The sequence below is a fragment of the Leguminivora glycinivorella genome, chromosome 13 (assembly GCF_023078275.1).
Source record: "Leguminivora glycinivorella isolate SPB_JAAS2020 chromosome 13, LegGlyc_1.1, whole genome shotgun sequence".
Taxonomy (NCBI): Eukaryota; Metazoa; Arthropoda; class Insecta; order Lepidoptera; family Tortricidae; genus Leguminivora; species Leguminivora glycinivorella.
The window spans coordinates 1,737,270-1,748,900 of NC_062983.1; the positions used below are offsets into that span (position 1 = coordinate 1,737,270).

Consider the following 11,631-nt stretch of genomic DNA (forward strand, 5'->3'; position numbering starts at 1 on the left):
GCCAAATAAACAGACACACACACTTTCCCATTTATAATTTATTGAGTATTAAGTATTAGCTTTTTCCCGCGGCTTCGCTCGCATTAGAAAGAGACAAAAAGTAGCCTATGTCACTCTCCACCCCTTCAACTATCTCCGCTTAAAAAATCACGTCAATTCGTCGCTCCGTTTTGCCGTGAAGTACGGCCAAATAAACAGACACACACACTTTCCCATTTATAATTTATTGAGTATTAAGTATTAGCTTTTGCCCGCGGCTTCGCTCGCATTAGAAAGAGACAAAAAGTAGCCTATGTATTAAGTATTAGCTTTTGCCCGCGGCTTCGCTCGCATTAGAAAGAGACAAAAAGTAGCCTATGTCACTCTCCATCCCTTCAACTACCCCCACTTAAAACATCAAGGCAATCCGTCGCTCCGTTTTGCCGTGAAAGACGGACAAACAAACAGACACGCAAACTTTCCCCTTTATAATATTAGTATGGATATTCGACTGCAATGCCTGCATTGTCCCCTTACTGCATAATCCTTCACTGCATGAATAAAGATTTGTTGAAATTGAAACTTTCATTTAGGCTTGTGCCGTTTCGTTCGTTGATCGGAGCGCTCCGATCTCGTTCAATCGCTCCCACGAACTAGTTCGCTCTTTTAGGTCTTTGCTCATTTAGTTCAGTCAGACCAGCGACCACTACGGTTGGAAAGATCAGAACGAATGGGACCGACTAGTGTCAAAATGATACGAATATTCCACAGACAATAACAATTCCGGGCCGAAAGGTTGTAAGTAACCGAAGCTTAATATGAAAACTTGACGTTTTTGTGTCGCTTTGCTACATACCTCGCTCCCGGTCGGCGCCGTCACACACTTTCTTGATCCAAACCGCTCGCGCTCGCCGATCCTATACTGAACTAAATGAGCAAAGACCGATTCACAGAGCACGGAAAGATTCAGTTCATTTCGGTCATTGATGGGATTTTATTCCTAACAGTTCATAGTTCGTGAACGACACAAGCCTACTTTCATTGTACCTAATAGACTTCAACATCATGTATTATAAATGGGAAAGTGTGTGTCTATTTGTTTGTCCGTCTTTCACAGCAAAACGAAGCGACGAAAGGACGTGATTATTTTAGGTGGAGATAGCTGAAGGGATGGAGAGTGACATAGGTTACTTTTTGTCTCTTTCTAACGCGATCGAAGCCGCCGGCAAAAGCTAGTCGGCCATAAATGGCTTCGTATGCAGTTAAAGGTTAACGAATTTCACCTCGGTTGTCATTCTTCAAATATTTACCTTGCCTGTCACTATATTTATAATAAGAATGTACCCTTCGGGTCACCTTAAACATTCAAACCATTAATAACATCGAATTATTTAAACAAAAACAATTAGCACCCACAATATTAATCGTCCAAGTAAATTATTAACAACATTGTTCTAATGATTCATGACTTACAAATATTTCAGGACAAAAAGGCTTTTATTGAGCTTGGCACATAGTTTGGATATCATTGGCCACAGTATACCTACGAAGTTGAAAGCAGTACCATGACTTCGGGCGTACACACAATTAGACGTTACGACGACGTAGCGTGGCACGTTGCGGCGTCGTGTAACGTTGCGACGTCGTGACGTGACAATCTACGGCGTGTAACGTGAAACATCACGTCACGGCGTCGTGCCGTGGCACGTTGCATGGCATGTCATGAGTGTCATGACGTTAATACTCACGTTATAATCCTGCGTCGGCGCCATTTGATATTTAACAGGTAAAGGAAAATGACGCATGACATTGATGTCGAAATTCTAATTTGATTGATGTCCACGCAACGTGCCACGTCACGTCGTCGTAACGTCTGATTGTATTTGTAGGCCCTTCTTTGATGAGCTTTTGGGTCTCCCCAAATCTGTGGACGCCGAATCGGCTTTCGCTTGTTACTATTTTTAACATGCGTACGGCTGCATTTAGCAACGGCGACACGTACAACGTCTTCTTACTAACGAGCGATTTTTGGTCGGCTATTAGCTGATTCTGCATCGATAGGTCTGAGGAGGGATGACGATTACATAAAAAAAATGGCATTCTGTGTAGTCCGTCAGTTAGATCGTCCAAAAATACTGAACACATATTTTTCGCTTTTTCTAATTAATGAAAAAATATAGAGCATCAAAGTTCCGGAGTGGGGGCTTGTGACGTTACTTCTAAGTAAAAATTGTACCTAGGCGTGACGTCACGCGAAACTTCAACGCACTGTACCGTCGTCATTTTTCGTTTACGAGAAAAAAGAAAAAGTAAGTAATATTCTTTGATAATCTAATTGACGGACTTACTAATTTTTTTAAAGTCGTCTCGCCTATTTGATTAAACAAGAGCCTCGTTGTAAAACTCTTGTTTTTAAAGTTTTGGAATTAAGTAAACATTAGGTGGTTCTAGTAAGTAACCATTTTCTGCAACATAATAAAGCGCCTAGTTTCACCAATGCGCCTATTTTCATCAATGAAAATATACTTTTCTTCAAATAATTATAATTTAATTACCTAAGGTACTTTTAACGAAAACATTGTAGCTCTGCTTAAAAGATTTTTAAGTGTATTAAGCAGTTAAACTACTGTATAGCACATTGTATGTATCAGCGAACGGGCATAGTTTGGCCCCTTGTTTCGAATAGTTTAGTATCGGATGACATTTCATAGACCGATACTAAGGGAATGAACTTTGAAATTCCATATTGCAAAGATTATTTATGATTCGTGTAGGTATCAAACGGATATTGTCACATTACTCAGTGGAACGTTGATATAAACTCAAGCTTTTATTTAACTAGGTACTAGCTTCTGCCGTGGCTTTGCTCGCGTCAAATCTTGCGGAATGCTGCATACAAAATTCCAGCCCCCTTTAAGGGAAATGGGAGGTTAGGAAGACACAAAAAGGGACCTATGTCACTTTCCATCCCTTCAACTATCGCCATTTAAAAAATCACGTCAATTCGTTACTCCGTTTTGCCGTGAAAGACGGACAAACAAACAGACACACAATTCCCATTTAGGTATATTAGTAAAAAAATGGATTAGGATAATTCGAACGAGAACTAATAGCGATATCAGGTGATGGCTGTTCAAGAGATATGGGCGTTTTGTTATTGTGCTCAACCATTGGATTTGATGGTGAATGACCCTCAAAAAGTATGAATTCATGTAATGAAACTTCTTATTGACAAATGTAGCTATACTTATCTACTAAAATAAAATCTGCTGTCAATAATATTAGCAAGCCCGCAAACGCCCCGTGCACACCTAAATATAAATATTATAGGACACTCTTACACAGATTGACTGAGGCCCACGGTAAGCTCAAGAAGGCTTGTGTTGTGGGTACTCAGACAACGATACATATAATATATAAATACTTATATACATAGAAAACATCCATGACTCAGGAACAAATATCTGTGCTCATCACACAAATAAATGCCCTTAACCGGGATTCGAACCCGGGACCGCGGCGCAGCCGGCAGGGTCACTACCGACTGCGCCAGACCGGCCGTCTGAAGCCTGGAGACGAAATGAAGAGAACGAGCTGCGGGAGTTCGGACTGAGCTGGAACGAGGCCAAGGCTGTGGCTCCAGGGGCCCGTTTCTCGAAAGGTACAAGCCTTGTATTACAAGTGCGCGAACTGTCAAATCGTATGGGTTGTCATGGAAATACACTTGTAATACAAGGCTTGTACCTTTCGAGAAACGGGCCCCAGATAGAAAGGCGTGGAAGGATCTTGTGGAGGCCCTATTAGTAATGTAGAAATTGCAAAACATTCCCAAAAAGCGGAAACATTCTTGAGAATGTTCGCAGAACATACCTGCAACATGAAATTTATTGTTTTAACGAGAGAATATACTTGAAATAAAGTTTAAATGGGCATAATATAAAATGTTATTATACATATAATATTGTCTATTACAGTTAGCTATTTTGTTGATAAGTTACCAATAAGTTGCCTAAATGCTCACTATACTTCAGGGAACATTTCGACTTTCAGACTTCACAGTTTTAGTCCTGACTTTTTTAAATTGGGTACCGAACTTTTATATTTCTTGATTGATCTTGATTTGGTCATGTCAAAATAAAAATAAAAAAAAATGATCGCTGTCAGGATCGAACCTGAGAACATAGGCATACGAAGCCAGCGCACTACCACGGGACTACGTCTTGACTTGCTGAGTCCGACGAAATCATGATATAAACTACGAAGTTACTAAGTATTCTGACAAATTCTCGTTCTCGAGAACATGTTACGCAAGCACCTGTTAGAAAAAATTCAATAGTTGTCCTCATGATGTTTCACAATGGATATTTTATTTTATATATGTATTTTATGTATATTTATTATATTTAGCATTATTTATGTATGTATATGTAGATATAACTAGTTAGGCAAATTTAGGTATATGTATATAATTCCTTGTTATTTCACTACTTAACTGTTTTATGACCCTGCACCAACACGATCTCTCGGTTTAGCCCATGGTTGACTGGTAGAGAATGCCTGCTAGCATTAAGTCCGCCACTTGTACTTTTTTTATTTGTGCAATAAAGTTTAAATAAAATAAAATAAAACATTCTCAGAAGTTACCGAAAATTCTCATGAGGGAAGTTCTGCAACTTTGGAAACTTCTCGTCCGTGCATTGCAAGGCCCTATGCACCTATGGGATGCCCTAGGTCAATCAACAACATATTTTGTAACAAAATATCAGTTCTGCCACTTCTGCCCACATAATCTTTGTGGTTAAATGCTAAAATTGTTGTGCTGAATATTTGAACTCAGCAATAGTTACCTACTGATGAAATAAATTGGCCGGCCATCAGTCCGAGTTTGACCGAACAAAGATTAATTAGTAATACTAGTACTAATAAGAGAGGTAGGTACCTAAGTACCTATACAGTACCTATACACGGTGTTTTTACTGAATTCCGTGCTTTATATATATATAGTCCTCCTCGCCGTGTCCGGCGACGGCGACTCCTTCAACGGTTATTGATCTGAAGCATGGAACGCTCTGATGTGGCTTGCGAAGCCAAACTTGGTTCCGTGGTTGGAATTCCGTGCTTTAAGGGAAGATTCTTTAGGTCAAATACAATTAATTTCTCTACTAGAAACTAGCGACTTAGCTCTTACTGTTATCGAATTATTAAAAAAAAAAACTAAACACGTGTGTGGCATCCCTACCACTTCCTGGTGTTATTTTTTTTCTTTTTGACGTTTGCCGTTAGACACAACACTGATTTCAATGTTGAGATTAAGGTCCTCTCACACTAATTAATTCATTTAAATATTACTCGTATGTATGGAAAAAATCGAATTAAACTAAAAGCGATGTACAGGATGGTGAACCTAATGCGTGTCGAATTTAACGAAAAAAAAAACAAGCTGTAGGTATCTTGAGGTCGTCTAAACTTCTGCTGAATTGCAGTGAAAATATACTGCTATAATAGTATCGAAACCAGTTACAAAATATCGGGATATCTAGAATATAAATATCACGATTTTTTTTAACTTACCAACTTCTGCCCGCGTGTCCACTCGCGCCAAATTCGAAAATTGCGGACTACTCTGTACAAACTTCCACCCCCCATCTTAGGTAAGTTGGGGGTTAGAAAGAGACAAAAATTAGCCTACGCCACTCTCCAACCTTTCAACTATCTCCTCTTAAACAATCACGTCAATTTGCTGTGAAAGATGGACAAACAAACAGACATACACACTTTCCCATTTATGATATTAGTATGGACTTCCTTTTACAGTCAAATATTTTATCTATGAATGATATTTCCTTGAACAGAAAGAATAGCAGGGCGGGTTCTATTTACATTTAAAATTAGGCAGTTGAAACATAGATTACATTGCTCAACAGATACAGTAGACAAAATTCTCCTACTTACATAACTATATTTGAAGAGAAGAAATATAGTATATTTATCTATTTGTGTAGTTAAGATGCCGAACTTGTCGTATTTCGTTATGATATTGAAAGTTACATGCCTGTGATAGGAAATTTATTTATCTGGCCCTAGAGTTACAATTAAATATCTAAAGTAAAGTACCTAGTCAAAGAAATATAATTATTGAAGTGGGTATATAGGCATAAAAATTCGTCTTTTGTATGTACGCGTGTATCCTAATAATGATTAAATCTTGTTGGGACGAGTCACCGTCTGCCGGAAATAAAATTGGATACCGTTTGATTAGGCAGGCGTCCGGTTTTTTATCCATAGCCCAGTATTTAGTCCATCACTTTCATCAAAATAGCCCAGTTCATTTTAGATTCCATTAACTCTCAAATAGTCCTTACACCCTGGCGGGTGCTGCCTCTGCGTGTGTCCCATGATACGGGCAAGGGCAACATCCGCTCGGTGTACCCCTTACATTTCATCCTCTACGCGTTGGCTTCGGCCCACGTACGCCTCCCAAAGGTCCAGAACACCATTGTTCCGTGATGGGAAAGACATACAAAAATTAAATTAATAAAAAGAAAACATGCATAAACACGACGTGAAAAAGTCTTTGCTTCACAGAATAGAGTCTGAAGGTACAAGTAGCATATCTGCTGTATTATATAATCCATGTTCCGGGTGGATAAGAAAATAAAATATTTATGTTTTCGCGTTCCCACCGGCTGTAACGTGTTGTCACAGCCTGATTGGCTCACTTGTTTAATCTGTGGTCGTCTCAGGATTCCTTGTCTGAAGACTCAATCAAATTAATTGTTAGACCTGTTTTGCATATACTACGCCCCTACTTTGCCCCCTTGTAAAACAAAAAACTATTTCTCTTTTCGATCGGCATTTGTCACGATTGTCAACTTGACTCGGCACCCTCTAACCCTAAGATGAGAGGATAAGCTTTGCCTTTTTGTCTGGAATAGGCAGCATTTTTGTTTTAAAACTTGGCACCTAAACTGCCTCGCGAAATTACGAGTCAGTCCTACACAATATTGTTGGCACTTCTTTGTGTGTGGTTCAGGCGACGAACTTATTAGTGATATCTATTATTGTAGTTTTTAAAACCAGTATCAAGTCATTTATCAAGTAATAGTGATTTTTTTACATTATCCGATCCGATATCGGATTTAGGACCTATATCTTACCTATATTACAGACGCCATCTTTGACATTTCCTTTTGACATCCGTTCTACATCTGATATCGGTTCGGTTAATGTGAAAACGCTCTTGATATGTCATCATTGGTGGAGGTAACTGGGATAAAGAGCAATGACAGGTAAACGCATCTTACTTTCTTAAGAAGAGGTAATGGACTGTGTAAAGTTTCTGATTACTTATTTACTGCGATGGCTCAGCGACCCGAAGTGGAGTGGCCTCCGACACTCCGCCATTCGCTCCTATCCTGTGCGATCTGATACCACTCGGTCACTTGAAGGTCACACAGGTCTTTCTGTACCTCATCGATCTAGCGGTACCTGGGCCTTCCAACCGGCCGTTTTTCAGTAGATCGCCACAGGTGAGCTCTTTTGATCACACGGTCCTCTCCCATCCTCTCCACATGTCCGAGCCATCGCAGAAAGAAAGACCTATCAGAAAAATCCGAAGAAAGTCTGATAGGTGGCGGGAAATTATTCCAACACTTTGTTGCGGCATATCGGAAACTGCTACGTAAAGCGAACTGACTGTGTTGTTTATCGTTATTATACATAAGTACCTTCGAAAACTTGAGCTGTTGTTGCAAGATAGTCTAAAATGTGGTGTGGTGTGGTAAATTCTAGACATTAATAGTTTTGTACTCCTGTCTGTTAGTAAATTTGCCAAAGATTACGTGGGATTTGTGGCAACAGCGCATTTTCGGGCGTACATAGGCTACTGTGACTGCTTACCACCAGCCGGACTTGTATGTAACTTGTCCATTTTTTCCATGTTTTACAATGTTCGCATTATTAAATAGAGCGTCCACCGGTTATATATGGTAAGCGTGTTCAGTGGATACATGTAGAACTCAACATCGTAGTGTAATGGTGTAGTGGAAAAAATGGGTTAGTTACAATTGCCCCCCCCCCCCCTTTACCTTACATAAAGTTGGTAAAACTAACTTTATAAGCTCTAAATAGTTTAACCGTCTATCACTTAGACCTCCGTAAGTGTACCTAGCTACAGCCTTTTGCTAAGACGCTTCTGTCTCATCTAAGCCGACTTGATTACTCCCGGCTTTCTTATGTAGACTTTGCAGTTGAGCGCTAGGCGCTCATTAGGTACTAATAATACTAACTGGTACTGGTACTAGGTACTAACTGTTCATCTCTTGTCTAAAGCCTTACCAGTTTAATGACTATTGTCAAGAGGGCGCTGTTATTCTATGAGATATTTGTGTCGCTTAACTTCAAACCTGGGTAAATCCATTTTGCTTTAAGGTTTAATATATAAAAAAATATAATATGATCTGAAAAATAATCAACCTTATAGCAGAATGGATTTACCCAGTTTTGAAGTTAAGCGACACATTTAATCATAGTGACACATTGACATTTGACTTGACGACGTTTTTATTGACTAAAACATAGCTAAAACATACTCTATTTGTGCCACTATGTCCCTAATCTACTAATTTGTAAGAGCACTGTCAAGTTTAACAAATTACACCGAAATCAGTCGCTAGCCCGGGACACATAGTAAATTTGTCTTTACTCGATGAGTTTAGCTAATATATTATTTTTACAAAATTTGATATGGTAACTAAGTAATACCTTATACGTGAATTTCTATAACAACTGCGATCAACAACTCCATCTTGAGTTATGATTTTTTGTTCTGCCAATTCTGGGTGCGGGACACGCCCACCGAAGGTAATTTTTCGCATTTAATATTGTATTACTTATATTAGACAAATAATAAATAAATAATTTTATAGCGTGCCAAATAGAACAGAGGCTAAAGGTTATGCCTGAATGAATTCAGATTTTTAGAACAGTCCGTTCTGACGTTTTTTGCCCCGGACACGTAAAAACGCGCCTCCTGAGAAATGCCCACGACCAGCCTGGCCTAGTGCGTAGTAACCCTGCCTATATTTTGTATTATTCTGCTTTTAAGCAACACGCTTGATGGTAAGCAGTACATCTTATAGACGCCTGCAGCTCCTGAAATCCTACATGCACATTACTGACTGTTCTCTGCATCCTCATTGAGCTCTGGCACACTAGCACTACAAAGGATTCGTATACACTGAGAGAAATTTGCGTTGTGAATTTAACAAATTCGACTTGTTGCGGTTTATCCGTTTGAATCAGCCAAACGTATGTTTAAAACAATATGTGTCAGGTTGTTTTTATAAAATCGACTTGTTGATTCAAATATATTGCCGATTCAAATGACAAGTAGCTTGTTGTTTGAACCAAAGAGCACTTAGGCGCTATTTTAACCAAAAAACTTGTTGAACGAACATGAAAACTGGTTGTATTTTCTCTCAGTGTAGGAGGTGCAAGCACTAATTGCTCGCCCTTAGAGTTGGTCAAAAGGCGCCTAGCCTTTTATCAGAGATAACATACACTAGAGAAATTTCGTCGGGTACCGCGGCGGGCGGGTGGTCTAGTGGTGAAGACGTTAGCCGCATAAGCTGAAGACCCGGGTTCGATTCCCGGCTCGGCCACCAGTGGGCCTTGTCGTTTTTTCTTTCGTGTATGATATCTATTTAAATTTATAATTTTCTGGCACACTACTTAAATTTAAGTTTGTAATGTTTAAATATTTCTTTTTGTGTAATGATTATTAGTAATTATTTATAATGTAAATTTTAGATTATGTAGCATATTAGCATCTTGGTTATTATTGCTGTAAGCTTGTGTGTTTATATGAATAAATATATATGAAATATGAGTAGAGTATAGTGAGTTTGACCAACTTATGTTGGCAGTGATTTTGATAGGCCCCTGCAAGGGTGAAGTAAACGTCAATTTTTTTTATAAAACAGCTTAGCTGAGTTACACTATCCGATGTTAAACTTAAGTTTGTCAAAGGGTAGAATTAAAACGCTACATTATTAAACAAAGATTTTTTTACTAATTTAGCGCTACTTACCTCTACCTCTAACCTCTACCAATATGGCATCCAAGTTATAATGTAATTACAATAGCAGCACACAAATGAGCCGAACAAGGAGAGCCGGAATTAGGGCGACGTATGGCGCGCAATACGATACGTGACTCTACCTGCTAGGGTGTCCACGCGGCTGGTTTTATACGGGACAGAAATGGGATAATTTCAACTTCTCAATTTAAGAAAAATTCAGTAGTACGATACGATACGCGGCTCTAACTGCTAGGGTATCCACGCGGCCTGCTTTATATGGGACAGAAATGGGAGAGTTTCAACTTCTTAATTCAAGAAAATGTCAGTATTACGATTAGTGACTCTGCCTGCTGGGGTGACCACGCTACCGGTTTTATACGGGACAGGAACGAGACCATCCATCCTCTTAATTTAACAAAATATGACATGACTAGCTTTTTCCCGCGGCTTCGCTCGCGTTAGAAAGAGACAAAAAGTAGCCTATGTCACTTTCCATCCCTTCAACTATCTCCACTTAAAAAATCACGTCAATTCGTTGCTCTGTTTTGCCGTGAAAGACAGAAAAACAAACAGACATACACACTTTTCCATTTATAATATTAGTATGGATAACGATAAGTGATTCTACCTATTGGGGTGGATATGGGGTTGAATTTATACGGGACTGGTGCGTAGAGGAACTAAACAGTTCCATTTTTGATATTCAGCAAATGTGTCGCTTAACTTCAAAACTGGGTAAATCCATTCTGCTATAAGGTTGATTATCTTTCAGATCATATTATATTTTTTATGTATTCAACCTTAAAGCAGAATGGTCTTACCCAGGTTTGAAGTTAAGCGACACAAATATGTTATCGATAAAATTAAATACGACCATATGAAATTTATTAATGTTGTACTTTCGTGGAAGTACAGTAAAACAACTCGTTCAGTAACTCACTTTACACTTTATTCCACTACCCTTGTAAATACACTTGTTCACAAATTCACAATTTAATGATTTCCCTCCAATAGTCAAGTACCGAATGTCCTGTCAGCCGACCGTTCGTTACCTCTTTTTCAAACCACCCGACCGGTCACGCCACCTCCAGCGTGCCCCGATGTTGCCAGTTGATAAATTTTATTTGCGAGTTCTATTAATGTTACCACAAAAATATCAAAATAATCGCGAAACCCAACAATCGTCCATCCTGATAACGTGCATGTCCCCATGCACGCATCATGTGAAAACCCAACAATCGGCTGCCAGGATATAAGTACAATGTTATCTATTCTCTAACAATTAGGACCAAAATACCAAATCACATGGAGTAAGTATATAAAAAAAAACAAATATTTCTTAATTATTATGTGAGCAAATCGTTCCTCACGGCTTATTTACTATTAATTAGCTTTATTATTGTGTTGGGAGATGAGCAAACCTGATCCCATCATACCCAGTACATTACATAATCAGTTATTAGTGAGCAAAACTGTTCCCACTTTCTCTATTTGTATCTAGTGAGCAAAACTGTTCTCACTTCCTTAAATTTTTAGTGAGCAAAACTGTTCTCACTTACTCAAAACACTAT

The 11,631-nt window shown here is 38.9% G+C and overlaps 1 non-coding gene across 1 annotated transcript; it reads left to right on the forward strand.

The window, feature by feature from the left end:
• The first annotated feature begins 9,569 nt into the window (after positions 1–9,569).
• Positions 9,570–9,641, forward strand: Trnam-cau. The gene has a single exon. It is a non-coding gene; the product is annotated as a tRNA-Met (tRNA).
• The last annotated feature ends 1,990 nt before the right edge of the window (positions 9,642–11,631 follow it).